Raw genomic sequence first — 19,116 nt, 5'->3', positions numbered from 1 at the left:
GAAGGATTTTTCTGCAATAAAACACCAGAAATCTGCTACTTCTCTAAGTTCCAAAATGACCCGTTGAGCATCCAAAACACACCCGAGGCCCCCGGGACCTCGACCAAACATACCAATCAATCCTAAAACACCATAAAAACTTAGTCGAGCTCTCAAATCACATCAAACAAAGCAAAAATCATGAATCACCCTCCAATTCAAACTTAAAGAACTTGAAACTTCAAAATTCTACAACCGATGCCGAAACCTATCAAATCACGTCCGATTGACCTCAAATTTATCGCACAAGTCATAATCCACATTACGGACCTACTCCAACTTCCGAAATCAGAAAACGACCCCGATATCAAAAATTCCACTACCGGCCCAAAACTCTCAAAAATTCGACTTTCGCCATTTCAAGTCTAAATGAGATACGGACCTCCAAAACACAATCCGGACATGCCCCTAAATCCAAAATCACCTAACGGAGCTAACAGAACCGACGAAATTCCATTCCGGAGTCGTCTTCATACAGTTCCGAATAAGGTCCAAGTCCTAAGGCTTAAGCTCTCATTTAGGGACTAAGTATCCCAAAACACTCCGAAACTCAAAACAAATCATCTCGGCAAGTCACAATAGCAAAATTAGATATGGGGAAAGCAGTTAGTAGGGGTTCGGGGCTCTAACTCTCAAAACGACCGACCGGATCGTTACATAATATCATTATTTATAAATTTCAAGGCAAACAATACAAGCATGGGCAAATCATGTCGAGGTCGTACGACCCGATCCAACAAATGCTTAAACTGTGTACCGCCAGAGGGTCAAATGGCGCGAACCATAGATGCATCTATTTACTACCGAGGCGCTCGGCCCGTTCCATAAATAACAATTATTTTTAAGAAATCACAAGTTTCTCATTTACAATCAAGTATCTCATACAAATCTTCAAGTAAGTGAATTTAACCTTATACAATTATTTTATCATTTTCTATCATGACTAAGTGATTATATTAGCAAGTAAGGGCACAAACTTTCCAAGTATAATATGATACGGGTCCTAAACTACCCGGACAATAGCATAATAGTAGCTACGTACGGACTCTCGTCACCTCGTACGTACGTAGCCCCTCCCCCCCATAATTAAGTAAAAATATTTATTTAATTCACCTATGGGGCTAATTCTCTCTTACAAGGTTAGAAAGGAGTGAACTCACATCTACCAAATTTTACTAATTAACTCAATTAAAAAATCTCTACAACAACCAATAACCTAGTTTAGTAATTATGTCTTCCAATCACCATCTTATAAGTGATAATACTTATTTCTTGCTCATATATTCACTAACAATCCAAGCATGTAGGTTTAAGGGTAAAAGATTACCTCTTGTAGATCAAACCTTGAAAGTCAATTTTTGGGGTGTTCTTGAGATTTTGAAGAAATTCTATGGAATCCAATACAAAACCTTGTTGTAAATAGTGATTGAGAAGCGGAATCATCATAAAAACACACTTAGAAACTCACCTTAAGTGTGTATTGGAAGCCTTGACCAGATGTATGATGGAGAGACAAGCCTTAGTCTTGAAATCCTTTTATTCTTCTCTCTCCCCGCTCATGTATTAATAGGTCCAGGTACAGTATTTTTTCACTGGCGCTATCCCTGTGCTATAAGGCTTTAGCTCATTATTTTGCTAAAATCGGATACAGTACTTTTTTCACTGGTGCTATCCCTGTGCTATAAGGCTTTAGCTCACTATTTTGCAAATATTTTCTGTTTTCCCTCCTGTGCTATAGCTGCAATTTGGGGAGATAGCTCACTGTATTTTCTTTAGTCTTATTGCTTTTAAATTAACATCCAAGGGTTCCCCATTACTACAACACTCAAATATTAATAAAACAATTATCCCCAAGTATCAGAATAACTTATCCACTCCATAAATACTCATGTGGTTCGGGTCTAAATTAAATTGTATTCCTAAGTTCAAAATTTCTCGAATTAGAATTGTAAATTCACCGGGCCTTACACATTAGCCTACCTCGGCACCACAAATCGAACTCATAAAATTTTAAATCTTCCAACTTCCAAACTCGATAGCACACGCAAGTCATAATACATGTTACGAAGATGCTCGGGACCTTAAGTCGCTGAACGAGGTGTAAATTCTTTAAACGACAAGTCAGGTCGTTACACTTAGGAATCCTTCTAGGTTTGTCATTCTTGCAAGCTTATAGTACTGCTATTAGACATGTTGATTCTGTTTATTGTGTCTCTTAAAGTCATATTAGGCAAGAGGGTGTCAGCAAGTATATTTCTAGCCCAACATACACAAACAAATTTAGAGATAATATGATCCCTTACACATTTGAGATAGAAACTACTAAAAGTTGAAGAAGCAACGTCATTGGACTATGTTGGAGGCTTCACTTACTGTATAAAAAAAAAAAAGAAGTTAAAGAAGGCTGCAAATTGTTGCCAATAAATTTACAACCAAATTATTTCTCATTCTGACACATTATTTATGTATAAGTGTTTGTGACACTATTGTTGCCAATAAATTTGCAACCAAATTGTTTCTCATTCTGACACACCGTTGATTTATTTTGTTTTTGAAGTTTAAGTGTACACATTTAATGTTTTAGTTCCTGTTTCTTGCTCATTGATTTTACAATTTACTAATATGTTGCTCATACTGAATACAATGAAAGGATTATAAACCTAATTAAACAAGATTAAAGACATTATATTGGAATATCTTTTTAGAATATCTAAGTTTATATTAGAATATCTTTTTGAAATATTTTTCAGATTCTTTTAAAAGTACATGAATGAGGGTGGGTTTGGGTTTGTTCAAATTAATCTAAAAATATAGCTTTTCCTTGAATTAAAAAAAGAAAGAAGAAAAAGCATAGTTACTAATATTTTTAGAATTAAAGAGGAGAAATTAATGCGTTTGTGGCTTATTTCATTAGGTGCTTGAATGTGTCTAATTGAGAATGATTTTATCATTTGAGTTCATGTCTTAGCTTAACATTTTCATTTGATTTTCATTATTTATAGGTGTTTGATTCTTTAGCCGTTAAAGGTGATAGAATGTCATTGACCCTTCTGCTACTTTGAAATCATTGCTCAATTCTTGATTTTCCTTCAACATGTGATTCTTCCTCCTCCAGGTATGCTTGCTTTTGGGTTTCTTTAGCTTTTTTACTCTTGTTTTGTGTTAAAGTTGTAACCTTTTATATTTATTTACTTTATTTCAACAACCATCACCCAAATACCTGCCTTCCCTTTTGAGTTATTTAAGCTATAATTATGGGTTTATGTGTTTTGATTCCTTGACAGAAAAACATAAAAAGTGAAATATCATAAGAAAGAAATGGTACACTTATTTTACATATCATCCAAATTGATTAGACAATGTTAAGGAAGACTCAGTTAAATGCAAAGATTTATCTTTTTAAAGTTTAAGGATCAGTCTTGCTGTGCTAATGGAAATCTTTTGAGGTCCACTCAGTCGCTGGTGAAAGTATTAAGTTTTATCTGAATAATTCTAAACAAGTTGCATTTTGTTTATGGTAGCCTAATTACTTATATGAAAATCAGAGCTTAACAGTTCAAACATTCGTGTTTTAGGTTACGTGAAAACAAACATTGTCAAATCTCCTGCTTGAGACTCAAGTTTCTTTTTCTTTTTTTCATAATAAATTCATGTGTTATATAAAATCGAACAAGATTATATGCATCCACCTGATATGAAGTTCATTCAGTATCACTCAATGGCTAACATAATATCAAAATGAAAGTTATAACTTTAACACTTCTATTAAAGCTTCATATTTTTGCAGATTGTAAGTAGTTGTGTGTAATTCCATTAAGTTGAGATTATATCTTTACCAATTTATTTGATTACAAGACATATATAATAATCTGTTGAGAGCCATGATATTGATACATGATAAGTCTGTTAGAATCTTGGTTTGACTTAGTATTTCTAAAACTGATTCCAAGAACTTGTTGATTCACAATAATTTGAACTACTACTATAGTTTTTTCTTGACTTAATAAAAATAAAGAATAAATGTGAGTTCTTAAAGGTATAATCTTTAGATTAATTATAAACTTTGAATAAAATAAATTATTCATTTTTTTTATTTCATTATGTTATTTGTTATCGTGTAATAGATGGAATGAGATCGTAGATGCATGTACGATAGAAATCATCCTAATCGTAGGGGACTGAAGGAAGAATTTGTAGAAGGTGGTAAAGGATTTATTGCTTATGCAAAAACACTTCCTGAATTACGTAATGAAGGAACGATTAGGTGTCCTTGTGTTAAGTGCAATTATTGATACCAGAGGATGTTAAAGTTCATCTTTATAGAAAGAGGTTTAGAAAAAACTATTATGTCTACATGGTTCATGGAGAGAACACCCATAATTTAGCTGATGTTGACTTTCAGAATCTTACTGGTTTTGAGCGTAGTACATTCATTGAGAATAATTATGAAAATTCTCAAATACATGAAATGGTGTCGAATGCTTTTGGGATACACCCAGGAGTTCAATCCCAACAAAATGTTGATGACTCTCCCAATGATGAGGAAAAATATTTTTATGAATTATTATAGGCGGCTAGTTGTCCACTCTACGAAGGCTCAATAAACTCAGAGTTGTCTGTTGCAGTTAGATTACTAACTATCAAATCGGATTGGAATATTTCTCAAGCGGCCATGAATGCTATAATTGGGCTTATGGGTGAAGTTAGTTCGAATATTAACTTATCCAGTGATTACTATAAAGCTAAGAAGTTAGTTTTCAAGTTAGGACTTTCCTCTACAAAAATTGATTGTTGAAAAAAAGGTTGTATATTATATTATGATGATGCAGCTCTAGAAACGTGCAAATTTTGTGGATTGTCTCGTTTTAAGGAAGTCACAAATGCCAAAGCGAAGAAAGTTCCAATTAAAAGGATGCATTACTTACATGTTATACCTAGGTTAAAGAGGTTGTATGCATCAATGAGTTCGACTCCTCATATGAGATGGCACTACAAAAAAAAAAGGGTGCCTGGTGTTTTGTGTCATCCTTCAAATGGAGAAGCGTGGAAGCATTTTGATAGGATACATCCTGACTTCGCTAATGAACCAAGAAATGTTAGGTTGGGTTTGTGTGTAGATGGATTCACTCCTTTTTCTGTCTCTGCTGCACCATATTCGTGTTGGCCTATTTTTGTTACACTGTATAATCTTCCGCTAGAGATGTGTATGACAAGTCCATATTTGTTCCTAACTGGAATAGTTCCCGGTCCAAGTAATCTAAAAAATTTGATTGATATTTATTTGCAGTCTTTGATTGATGAGCTAAAGTTATGTGGCATGAAGGTGTTGAAACATACGACATATCAACTAAACAAAATTTTAAATTGCATACTTCTTTGATGGGGACTATTAATGACTTTCTGGCTTATGGAATGTTATTTGGATGGTCGATTGCCGGAAAGTTAGCTTGTCCTTGCTGTATGGAAGATACAAAAATATTCACTTTGAAACACGGAGGTAAGAACACATGGTTTGACTGTCACCGTCGATTTTTGCCAATTGATCATGAGTTTAGGAGAAATACTAGTGCATTTATGAAGAATCGAACTGATTATGATGAACCACCAACAACCTTGTTGGGGGGAGGAAATTTGGGAGAGGGTTAAGAATATACCTAAGGAAACAAAGTCTCCATTGCTTAAACTACATGGTTATGGTGTTGTGCATAATTTGACTAAACCGGACATATTTTGGGAGTTACCTTATTGGAAGCATAATCTTCTTGGACATAATTTGAATTTCATGCATATTGAAAAGAACTTATTTGATAACCCATTTCATACTGTAATGGATGACAAGAACAGGACAAAAGATAACTTGAAGGCCAAGATGGACTTACAGGAATACTTAAGCGAAGAGAATTAGAACTACGGCAAGAAAATAACAGGATGGCGAAGCCTTAGGCCAGTTATTCATTCAAAATGGATGAGAAACGAAAGATCTGTGATTGGGTTCGAAATTTGAGAATGCCCGATGGGTATGCTTCAAACTTATCCAATTGTGTTGACATGAAAGAAGGAAAGTTAATGTATATGAAAAGCCATGATTGTCATATTTTCATGGAATCATTACTTCCTATTGCATTTAGCGCATTGCCTGAGAAAATATGAAAACCCATCACAGAGATAAGCTTATTTTTCAAAGACCTATGTTCTAATAAACTAAGGGAGGAAAATCTAGTTTTGATGGAAAGTAACATCCATTTAATCTTAAACAAACTGGCAAAATTTTTTCCAAGTGATTTTTTCAATGTAATGGAACATCTCCCAATTTATCTTGTAAGAACGACACGACTTAGAGGGCCTATTCAATGTATATGGATGTATCCATTTGAGAGGTAATAATCATTAATTATTTTCCCTTTATGTGTTTTGATTACACTTCTTCCCATCTAAAATTATGCTATATAGGACTATTGGAAAATGTGTAACGACCCGACCAATTATTTTGAGTATTACAGGCCCGTTCCCCAATTTACTGCTTATCCTGTGTTCAATTATAATTATGTAACTTGTCGGGGAGGTTTTAGAATGAATTAGGACACTTAGTTTTAATATTTAAAGCTTAAGTGAAATAATTGATCGGATATTGAAATATGTATAAATGACTCCGAAATAGAGTTTTGATAATTCCAATAGCTCTGTATGGTGATTTTAGACTTAGGAGTGTATCTGGATAATTATTTGGAAGTCCGTAATTGATTTTAGCTTGAAATGGCGAAATTAGGAAATTGAAGGTTTGGAAGTTTGACTGAGAGTTAATTTATTGATATCGGGGTTGGAATGCAGTTTTGAAAATTTTCATGTCATTTATGACTTGTTTACAAAATTTGAACTCAATTGGACTTGATTTGATACGTTTCGACATCGAATGTAGAAGTTGGAATTCGTTAGTTTTTATTAGGCTTGAACTGAGGTGCGATTCATGAATTTAGCATTGTTTGATGTGATTTGAGACCTCGACTAAATTCGTATGATGTTTTAAGACTTGTTGGTGTATTTGGTTGAGGTCTCGGGGGCTTCGGGGGCCTCAGGTGAGTTTTGGATGGTTAACGGATTAAAATTTGACTTAGAACAAAGCTAGAACTTTCTGCCTACTGATGCAATCATACCTGCGGAGTTTGACTCGCATGTGCGAGCTCAAAGAAGCGAGCTTGGAAAGCATAGAAGCGGATAGGGGGATGGTGAGGTAGTGGTCGTAGGTGCGGACGGGTGGTCCGCAGAAGCGGCGTCGCACCTGCGAATATTCGATCGCAGAAGCGGAAATAAGGTGGCCAGGCTGTTTCTTAGAAGCGGGCAGCTTCTCGCAGAAGCGAATTCGCAGAAGCGGACTTCTTGTCCGCAGAAGTGATGAAGCTGCTGAAGCGAGGGAAATTCTTGCACCTGCAAGACCGCAGATGCGGCCAATTGGGTCGCAGGTGCAAAAACACTGGACAGTGTATAAGACAGAGGGGTTTGAGATTTTCTTTTATTTGGACATTTCAAACACGGTTTGGGGTGATTGTTCACAGAGAATTCACTTGGAATCTTGAGGTAAGTCACTTGTGATCATTGTTAGTCAATAATATTGAATTATCATTGAGTATTTCGACTAGATTACGTGTGTTTTGAGGTAAAATTCGAGAATTTGGGCCTAGGGATTTGAAAATAAGATTTGAGGATTTGAAGGTCGAGTTGATGTCAGAATTTGGTAAATTTGGTATAGTTGGACTCGTGGTTGAATGGGCGTTCATATTTTATAACTTTTGTCGGGTCCCGAGACGTGGGCCCCACTGATATTTTTGAGTTGAATTTCGGATTTTTGTTGGAAAATTTAGTATTTTCATATGGAATTGATTCCTATAATTTGTGTTGACTGCATCGAATTATTTGTGACTATATTCGAGGTGTTCGGAGGCCGAATCGCGAGAAAAAGGCCTAGTGGAATAAAGAATTTGTACGGTTTGAGGTGACAGGCTTGTTGGCGTGCACTATAGAAATTGCAGACTTAATTATTTCTGTGGAGTTGAATAATCAAATAGTGATGACATTATCAACATACCCTCCACGTGTTAGAGAAATTGAGCTGAGACTCGTATTAAAGATCATGTTTAGGCCACGTGCAGATATTATTTTTGGGACCCACAAAGGTCGTATTGTTGTTGAATTAATTATTTAAAAATATAAATTTCATACTCAGTCACATCTATTATTTGCACATCATATCTCAGTCTCTGTTGTCATGTCATTGAGAGAGAGACTGGAGATTTTGAGTGATATTTATGTGATCGGGCTGCACGCCGCCGCATGTTTTATTTATTTATGCTTGGATCTGGCTATTATAGCGCTTGGGCTAAATGAGCCCCTCTGGAGTCTGCACCCCACACTGTGAGCACGATTGAATTTATATTGAGGGATGGGTCTTCCCTAGGCATGGATCTTGCCCGAATCATTTATATTTTGGGATGGATTTTCCCTGGTATGGATGTTGCTGTCATGACTTAAACTTCCTCCATATAATGTCGTGACGGCACCTAGTCTCTACGACTAAGTAAGCCTAATAAATTGCGGAAAATAACAAAACCAAAGTAAAACTTGGCAACTAACAATAATGGATAACTGAATAACTAGTAACAATGCCGCTCGACATATACAATAACTAATACTTTATAAATACATAGTCTTCCCAAAACCCGGAACATCGTAAGTCACAAGCTACAGAAGGAAAATAGCATCTTTATACACCATAGTCTAATAAAAGGAATACATGAAGTGCTTGACATATGGGAGAATAGAGGGGGACTCCTAGGTCTGCGGACGTGGCAGATGTGCCTTGAAGTCTCCGTACAGCAGCAAACACTCTGAGCTAATAGAGGGTTTGATAAGAAGTACCTGGATCTGCACACAAAAAACAGGTACAGAAGAGTAGCATGAGTACACCACAACGGTACCCATTAAGTGCCAAGCCTAACCTCGGTCAAGTAGTGACGAGGTCAGGTCAGGCCCACTGTATATAATAAATAAAGCAGGGGAATATAACAGTATATTAAGAGACTGAAATTTAACAAAAGGAAAACACAGCAAAATAGCAATACAACACAGGGGTAAACAGCAGGGGATCTCCCGAGATACCATCTCGTAGTCCCGAAGTAAAGAAGCAAAGAGATCTCCCGAGGTACCGCCTCCTAGTCTCAAAAATAAATGTGCAGGGAGAACTCCCGAGGTACCGCCTCGCAGTCTCAAAAATAAATGTGCAGGGAGAACTCCCGAGGTACCGCCTCATAGTCTCAAAAGTAAATATGCAGGGAGAACTCCTGATGTACCGCCTCGTAGTCTCAAAAGTAAATATGCAGGGAGAACTCCCGAGGTACCGCCTCATAGTCTCAAAAGTAAATATGCAGGGAGAACTCCCGAGGAACCGCCTCGTAGTCTCAAAAGTAAACACACAGCTCAAACCGATAAATACGACAGTTAACAACAAGATTTCTACAGTTATACTGTTAACGAACAAGGAAAAGCAGGAAATCAACTAGGCATGCTTCACAGAGTTCAAATAAGCAGTTAAAGCACATAGACGTGCAATATTAGACTAAACAGGATAACTACACATATTGGAATAGCTCAATTAAGAATAAAAATAGACTAATACTCATTTAAACGGTATAACTCAAATTAAAGGAAAAACAGGCTACTACTACTCAGTAAAATAAATCAGGTTTTACAACAAATAGCCCGTGTACATACTCGTCACCTCACGTACACGACGCTCACATATCACAACAGTACCAAATCCTAAGGGGATTTCCCTCACACAAGGTTAGGCAAGCCACTTATCTCGAACCTAGCTCAATCAATCGGTAACAGTGCCTATTCCACGAATATCCGACTCCGAATGGCCCAAATCTAGCCAAAATCAATTACATACCATAAATACAACTATAAGAAACTAATGTAATTAATGAAATCAAAGCTAAAGCAAGAAATTAGAAAATCTCCCCAAAAAGTTGACCCGGGCACACGTCTCAGAATCAGGTAGACGTCACAAAATATGAAAACTCATTCACTCACGAGTCCAACCATATAAGAATTACTTGAATCCGACCTCAAATCGCCTTTCAAAACTCAAAATTTTAGTCTAGGAAGTTTATACCATATTTCCCCAAATTTCCAACTCAAATCCCTAATTAGATGATGAAAATAGTAATAGATTCATGAAATATAGTCCAATCCGGGTTAGAATCACTTACCCCAACAATTTCCTTGAAGAACCCTCGAAATATTGCCTCACACCGAGCTCTCAAGGTCCCAAAATTGAAAATGGAAAACAAACCCTCGAACTTGATTTTTCTGCGCAGCGATTCCGCATCTGCGGACCTACTGTCGCACCTGCGATGCTGTACCTGCGGAATTTCCCTCGTATGTGCAAAAAATGACTTAAGGGGGCTGGGTCCGCATCTGCGATGAAGGGTCTGGGTCCTCATCTGCGATGAAGGGGTTGCACCTGCGTGTGCGCGCCTGCGGAACCTGGTCCGCTTCTGCGGTCTCACTTCGTTCCTGCGCTCCTTTGGCATTTCTACGGGCATCGCAGATGCGGAAAATTGCCTCGCACCTGCGAACACTGAGCACCTACCCCACTCCACTTCTACGATAGACCTTGCACATGTGAGATCCTACACCTACGGTCTCCTCACCGCAGGTGCGAAACACCATAAACCAAAAAACTTTAGCCTTTTGCCTAAGTCCAACTTCAATCCGTTAAGTATCCGAAACACACCCGAGGCCCCTGGGACCCCAACCAAACATAGCTACAAGTCGTAAATATGAACTTAGTCGAGCCCTCAAATCACATCAAACAATGCTAAAAACACGAATCACCCTCCGATTCAAACTTTATGAACTTTGAAACTTCAAACTTCTAAAAAAGATATCGAAACCTATCAAACCACGTACGATTGACCTCATATTTTGCACACAAGTTATATTCAGCCTTACGGACCTACTCCAACTTCCGGAATCGGAATCCGACCCTGATATTAAAAAGTCCACTACCGGTCAAAATCTCCAAAAATTCTACTTTCGCAAATTCAAGCCTATATCAGCTTCAGACCTCCAATTCACAGTCCGGACATGCTCCTAAGTCCGGAATCACCCAACGGAGATAACAGAATCGACGAAACTCTATTTTGGAGTCGTCTTCACACAGTTCCAAGTACAGTCAAAAATACTGAGACTTAAGCTTCTGTTTAGGGACTAAGTGTCCCAAAACACTCCGAGAACACAACCAAAGCCTCCTGGCAAGTCACATAAGCAAGAAGAGATACGGGGAAAGCAGTAAACAGGGGATTGAGGCTACAACTCTCAAAAAGATCGGCAAGGTTGTTACATCCTCCCCATCTTAAAACAATCGTTCATCCTCGAACGAGTATAGAGACATACATGAAGTCGTGAAAAGATGAGGATAATGGCTGCGCATATCCTTCTCGGTCTCCCAAGTCGCCTCCTCGACTGGCTAACCCCTCCACTAAACCTTCATGGAATCAATGTTCTTTGACCTCTTCTTTCGAACCTGCATGTCCAAAATAGCCACTGACTCCTCAACATAAGTTAGATCCTTGTCCAACTGGACAGATCTGAAATCCAGCACATGAGACGGTTCACCGTGATTCTTCTGGAGCATAGAAACATGGAATACCAGATGAACTCCTGCTAGACTGGGAGGTAAGGCAAGCTCACAAGCAACCTCCCCAACACACCGCAACACCTCAAAGTGACCAATGAACCTTGGGCTCAGCTTGCACTTCTTCTCGAACCTCATAACGCCCTTCATAGGAGTAACCCGGAGCAAGACCTGCTCTCCAACCATGAATGCAACATTGCGAATATTTCGATCCGCATAACTCTTCTTTCTAGACTGGGCTGTGTGAAGTCGATCCTAAATCACCTTCACCTTATCCAGGGCATCCTGAACCAAGTCTGTACCCATTAATTTAGCCTCGCCCGACTCGAACCAACCCATTAGAGACTGACACCGCCTACCATACAGAGCCTCATACGGTGTTATCTGGATGCTCGACTGATAACTGATATTATAGGCAAACTCCGCAAGTAGCAAGAACGGATACCAAGAACCTCCAAAATCTATCACACACGCACGGAGCATATCCTCTAATATCTGAATAGTGCGCTTGGAATGTCCGTCCGTCTAAGGGTGAAATGCTGTGCTCAGCTCCACTCGAGTACCCAACTCATGATGTACGACCCTACAGAACCGTGATGTAAACTGCGTACCCCGGTCAAAGATGATAGATACCGGTATGCCATGAAGCCTGACGATCTTGCGGATATAAATTCGAGCCAGCTGCTTGGAAGAATAGGTAGTCATCACAGGAAGGAAATGAGCTGACATGGTCATCCTATCCACAATCACCCAAACTGCGTCAAACCTCCACCGAGTTCTGATGCTCATACTTCACCTGCTAGCAATTTAGGCACCGAGCTACATACTCCACTATGTCATTTTTCATCCTCGTCCACCAGTAATGTTGCCTCAAGTCATGGTACATCTTCGCGGTACCCGGATGAATGGAGTACCGTGAGCTGTGAGCCTCCTGGAGAATCAACTCACACAAACTATCTACATTAGGCACACATAGCATGTCGTGCATCCTCAATGCACCGTCATCCCTAATAGTGACCTCCTTAGCATTATCGTGTTGAACCGTGTCCTTAAGGCCAAGCAGATGGGGGTCATCATACTGACGCTCCCTGATACGATCATAAAGAGAAGACCGAGAGACCACACAAGCCAATACTCAATTCGGCTCAGAAATATACAATCTCACAAATGGGCTGGCTAAGGCCTGAGCATCCAATGCCAATGATCTCTCTGCTGCTGGTAGATATGCTAAACTCCCCAAACTCTCTGCTCGGTGACGCAAGGCATCGGCCACCATATTGGCCTTCCCAAGATGGTACAAAATGGTAATATCATAGTCCTTAAGTAGCTCCAACCACCTTCGCTGACGCAAGTTAAGATCCTTTTGCTTGAACAAATGCTGCAAACTCTGATGATCGGTGTAAATCTCACAAGGAACACCGTACAAATAGTGCCGCCAAATCTTCAAGGCATGAACAATAGCTGCTAACTCAAGGTCATGGACATGATAGTTCTTTTCATGCACCTTTAGCTGTCTGGACGCGTAAGCAATCACCTTACCGTTCTGCATCAACACTGCACCGAGACCAAACCGCGATGCATCATAATATACAGTATAAGATCCCGAACCTGTAGGCAATACCAATACTGGGGCTGTAGTCAAAGCTGTCTTGAGCTTCTAAAAGCTCTCCTCACACTTCTCTGTCCACCTGAACGGAGTACCCTTCTGGGTCAACCTGGTCATAGGTGCTACAATAGATTAGATTCCCTCTACAAAATGATGGTAATACCCCGCCAAACCAAGAAAACTCCGGATCTCCATAGCTGATGACGGTCTAGGCCAACTTTGCACTGCTTCCACCTTCTTCGGATACACCTTGATCTTATAACTCGATACTACATGACCCAAGAATGCCATTAAGTCTAGCCAAAACTCACACTTTGAAAATTTTACATATAACTTATTTTCTCTCAAGATCTGTAGCACAGTCCTCAGGTGCTTCTCATGATCCTCCCTAGCCCGGGAGTACACCAGAATGTCGTCAATAAACACAATGACGAAAGAGTCAAGATAAGGCTGGAACATACTGTGTATCAAGTGCATAAAAGCTTATTGGGCATTAGTAAGCCCAAATGGCATCACAAGGAACTCGTAGTGACCATACCGAGTCCTGAAAGAAGTCTTCGAGATATGTGGCTCCCGAGTCTTCAACTGATGATAGCCGGAACGTAAATCAATCTTGGAAAATACCCTGGCACCCTGTAGCGGATCAAATAAATCATCAATGCGAGGCAATGGATACCTGTTTTTCACTGTGACTTTGTTCAGCTGACGATAATCAATGGACATACGCATAGAACCATCCTTCTTCTTCACAAACAAGACAGGAGCACTCCAAGGTGACAAACTGGGCCGAATGAAGCCCTTATCAAGCAACTCATGTAACTGCACCTTCAACTCCTTCAACTTAGGAGGAGCCATACGATACCGAGGAATAGAGATGGGCTGAGTGCCCGGCAACAAATCAATGTCGAAATCAATATCTTTTTCGGGCGGCATGCCCGAAGGATCAGATGGAAACACATCTGGAAAGTCCCTCACTACTGGAACTGACTCAACTGTAGGGGCATCAATACTGACATCTCTCACATAAGCTAGATACACGTCACACCTCTTCTCAACCATTCATTAAGATTTAAGAAATGAAATAACTCTACTGGGAGTATACTCTAAGGTACCTCTCCACTCTAATCATGGTAATCCTGTCATAGCCAGTGTCACGGTCTTAGCGTGACAATCAAGAATAGCATAATGGGGCGACAACCAGTCCATGCCCAAGATAACATCAAAGTCTAACATACTGAGTAATAATAAATTGGCTATGGTCTCAAAACCACTAAGAGCAATCAAACACGACCGATACACGAGGTCCATAACAAGAGAATCTCCCACAGGAGTAGACACATAAATAGGGGAACTCAAGGAGTCCCGAGATACATCCAAATACGGGGCAAAATAAGAGGACACATAGGAATATGTAGAGCCTGGATCAAATAAGACCGACACATCTCTATGACAGACCGGAACAATACTTGTAATGACAGAGTCGGAAGCAACTACCTCTGTACTAGCCGGAAGAGAATAATATCTGGCATGGACTCTCCCTCTAGGGTGACCTTGACCTCCCCGACCTCCACCTCGAGCTGGCTGAGTAGGTGGGGCAGTAGCTGGTGCTAGAATCATAGCCTGAGGACCCGGTGGAGCACGTGGTGGCTGAGAAGTCTGTAGAGGAGCACCACTCCTAAGTTTGGGGCAATCCCTCACGATGTGGCGAGTGTCGCAACACTCAAAAAAATCTCTCGGAGAGCGTGGCTGCTGTGACTGGCTCGGGTCAGGTCTGCTGTACTAACTGCTAAAAGCACCCCATGCAGGAGGCACACTAGACACTGGCGGTGCATAATAAGGCTCCTGGGGCCTAGAAGGGACCGGAATACCACTGGCAGCTGGAAGAGCTGATTGAACGGGGCGATTCCCACAGCCCCTACCATGGCGAACTACAGCTGGGGCACGAGTACCACTATAAGTGCCAGACTCTCGGGACCTCTTGGCCTCCCTCTCCTCTCTATCCCGAGCGAGCATGCCCTCCAATCTCCTAGCAATACTCACAACCTGCTGGTAAGAAATGTCCATCTCCAACTCCCGAGCCATAATAATCCTGATACTGAGGTGGAGACCCTCAATAAACTGACGAACCCTCTCTGGAACTGTGGCAACCAAGGTCGGTGCATGTCGGGCCAAATCACTGAAACAAACTGCATACTCTGACACAATCATAGCACCCTGGCGAAGCTGCTCAAACTCCACGCGCCATGTGTCCTTGAGGCCCTTAGGGACATACTCTCTCAAAAACATGTCCGATAATTGAGTCCATGTAAGTGAAGTTGCCTCAGTCGGACTACTCAACTCATAAGCATGCCACCACTGATAGGATGCTCCTCTAAGGTGGAATGCAGTAAAGGAAACCCCACTCGACTCCGCTACACCCATGGTATGGATAATACGGTGACACTCTTCTATAAAACCCTGAGCTTTCTCTGACGCCAATCCACTGAAGCTAGGAGGGTGGTACTTCTTGTACCTCTCAAGTCTAAGCTGCTCCGCCTCAGAAACTGCTGACCTAACCTCGGGCTGAACTGGAGCTGCCGACTGCACTGGTATAATCTATGGATCCTGGTCTACCTGAACTCGCTTCTCTGGGGTACCAACGACATGAGTCTGTGCTCCTCCCCCGGCCTGAGATGTGGCAGGAGCAAGTGGAATCAATCCAGCCTGAGCTAAGGTGTTGAACATGCTCAGAAACTGGGCTAGAGTCTCCTGGAGGGCTGGTGCAACAATAGGTATCTCAGGTGTCTACCCTCCGATTGGAGCTACTGGGGGCTCCTCTGTGGCAACGCATGCGGGTGCTCTGGCTACACCACGTGGACGTCCTCGGCCTCTACCCCGGCCCCGACCTCTCGCGGCTCTAGCAGGGCCGCGGGTGCCTGGTCATCAGATCCGCCTGTAGGTGTCCTCACTATATGTGAGAGAATAGAATACAGAAGTTTAGAGTTTCGAAGTCAACAATTTCACCCGATAAGGAATCAAAGAAGTGAAATATTTCCTAACAGTTCCATGGCCTCCCGAAGATAAGTACAGACTTCTCCGTACCGATCCACGAGACTCTAATAAATCAACTTGTGACTCATGACACCTATGAACCTAGAGCTCTGATACCAACTTGTCATGGCCCAAACTCCCTTTGTATAACGTCGTGACAGCACTTAGTCTCTACGACTAGGTAAGCCTAACAAATTGCGGAAAATAACAAAACAAAACTAAGACTTGGCAACTAACAACAATGGATAACTGAATAACTAGTAATAATGCCGCTCGACATGTATAATAAGCAATACTATATAAATACACAGTCTTCCCAAAACCCGGAACATCGTAAGTCACAAGATACATAAGGAAAATAGCATCTATATACACCATAGTCTAATAAAAGGAATACAGGAAATGTTTGACATAGGGGAGAATAGAGGGGGACTGCTAGGTCTGCGGACGCGACAGATGTACCTTAAAGTCTCCGTACAGCAGCAAGCACTCTGAGCTAATAGCGGGGCTGATAAGAAGTACCTGTATCTATACACAAAAAATAGGTACAGAAGAGTAGCATGAGTACATCACAACGGTACCCATTAAGTGCCAAGCCTAACCTCGGTCGAGTAGTGACGAGGTCAGGTCAGGCCCACTGTATATAATAAATAAAGCAGGGGAATATAATAGTATATTAAGAGAATGGAATTTAACAAAAGGAAAACACAGCAAAAATAGCAGTACAACACAGGGGTAAACAACAGGGGATCTCCCGAGATACCATCTCGTAGTCCCGAAGTAAAGAAGCAAAGAGATCTCCCGAGGTACCGCCTCGTAGTCTCAAAAGTAAATATGCAGGGAGAACTCCCGAGGAACCACCTCGTAGTCTCAAAGAGTAAACACACAACTCAAACCGATAAATACGATAGTTAACAGCAAGATTTCTACAGTTATACATATAAAGAACAAGGAAAAGCAGGAAATCAACTAGGCATGCTTCATAGAGTTCAAACAAGCAGTTAAAGCACGTAGACATGCGATATTAGACTAAACAGGATAACTACACATATTGGAATAGCCCATTTAACAATGAAAACAGACTAATACTCATTTAAACGGTATAACTCAAATTAAAGGAAAAACAGGTTACTAATACTCAGTAAAATAATTCGGGTTTTACAATAAATAGCACGTGTACGTAATCGTCACCTAACGTACACGACGCTCACATATCATAACAGTACCAAATCCTAAGGGGATTTCCCCCACACAAGGGTAGGCAAGCCACTTACCTCAAACCAAGCTCAATCAATCGGTAGCGATGCCTTTTCCACGAATATCCGACTCCGAATGGCCCAAATCTAACCAAAATCAATTACATACCATAAATACAACTATAAGAAACTAATCTAATTGATTAAATCAAAGCTAAAGCAAGAAATTTAAAAATCGCCCCAAAACGTCGACCTGGGATCACATCTCGAAATCGAGTAGAAGTCACAAAATATGAACACCCATTCACTCACGAGTCCAACTATATAAGAATTACTCGAATCCGACCTCAAATCGCCTTTCAAAACTCAAAATTTTAGTTTACTAAGTTTATACCATTTTCCCCCAAATTTCCAACTCAAATCCCTAATTAGATGATGAAAATAGTAATAGATTCATGAAATATAGTCCAATCCGGGTTAGAATCACTTACCCCAACAATTTCCTTCATGAACCCTCGAAATATCGCCTCACACCGAGCTCTCAAGGTCCCAAAATTGAAAATGGAAAACAAACCCTCGAATTTGACCTTTTCTGCCTAGCGATTCCGCATCTGCGGACCTACTATCACACATGCGCCGCCGCATCTGCGGAATTTCCCTCGCAGGTGCAGAAATGACTTAAGGGGGCTAGGTCCGTATCTGCGATGAAGGGGCCGCACCTGCGTGTGCGTGCCTGCGGAACCTGGTCCGCTTCTGTGGTCTCACTTCGCACCTGCACTGCCTTGCACCTGCGACCCCTGAGCACCTACCCCACTCCTCTTCTGCGATAGACTTTGCGCACGTGCGATCCCGCACCTGCGGTCTCCCCACCGCAAGTGCGAAACACCAGAAAACTTCAGCCTTTTGCCTAAGTCCAACTTCAATCCGTTAAGCATCAGAAACACACCCGAGGCCCCCAGGACCCCAACCAAACATACCAAAAAGTCCTAAATATGAACTTAGTCGAGCCCTCAAATCACATCAAACAACGCTAAAAACAGGAATCACCCTCCGATTCAAACTTAATGAATTTTGAAACTTCAAACTTCTAAAATCGATGTCGAAACCTATCAAATCACGTCTGATTGACCTCAAATTTTTCACACAAGTCATAATCAGCCTTACGGACCTACTCCAACTTTCGGAATCGAAATTCGACCCCAATATCAAAAAGTCCCCTAGTAGTCAAAATCTCCAAAAGTTTAACTTTTGCCAATTCATGTCTAAATCAGCTACAGTCCTCCAATTCACAGTCCAGACATGCTCCTAAGTCCAGAATCAACCAACAGAGCTAACGGAACTGACAAAACTCTATTTTGGAGTCGTCTTCACATAGTTCCAATGACAGTCAAAAATCTTGAGACTTAAGCTTCCGTTTAGGGACTAAGTGTCCCAAAACACTCCGAGAACACAACCAAAGCCTCCCGAAAAGTCACATAAGCAGGAAAAGATACGGGGAAAGTAGTAAACAGGGGATCTGGGCTATAAGTCTCAAAACGACCGGTCAGGTC

At 40.8% G+C, this 19,116-nt stretch overlaps 1 long non-coding RNA gene across 1 annotated transcript in view; it reads left to right on the top strand.

Annotated features, from left to right (window-relative positions):
* The first annotated feature begins 3,006 nt into the window (after positions 1–3,006).
* Positions 3,007–19,116, top strand: part of LOC138895119 (uncharacterized) — a 68,095-nt gene continuing 51,985 nt past the window's right edge. The window contains exon 1 of the long non-coding RNA XR_011409319.1: positions 3,007–3,154. This is a non-coding gene — a long non-coding RNA (uncharacterized lncRNA). The remainder of the gene's footprint in view (positions 3,155–19,116) is intronic.

Source organism: Nicotiana tomentosiformis, chromosome 7 (genome assembly GCF_000390325.3).
Source record: "Nicotiana tomentosiformis chromosome 7, ASM39032v3, whole genome shotgun sequence".
In the NCBI taxonomy this organism is placed as follows: Eukaryota; Viridiplantae; Streptophyta; class Magnoliopsida; order Solanales; family Solanaceae; genus Nicotiana; species Nicotiana tomentosiformis.
Note: the sequence above shows the minus strand (reverse complement) of the source record. Positions and strands in the feature narration are given on the sequence as shown.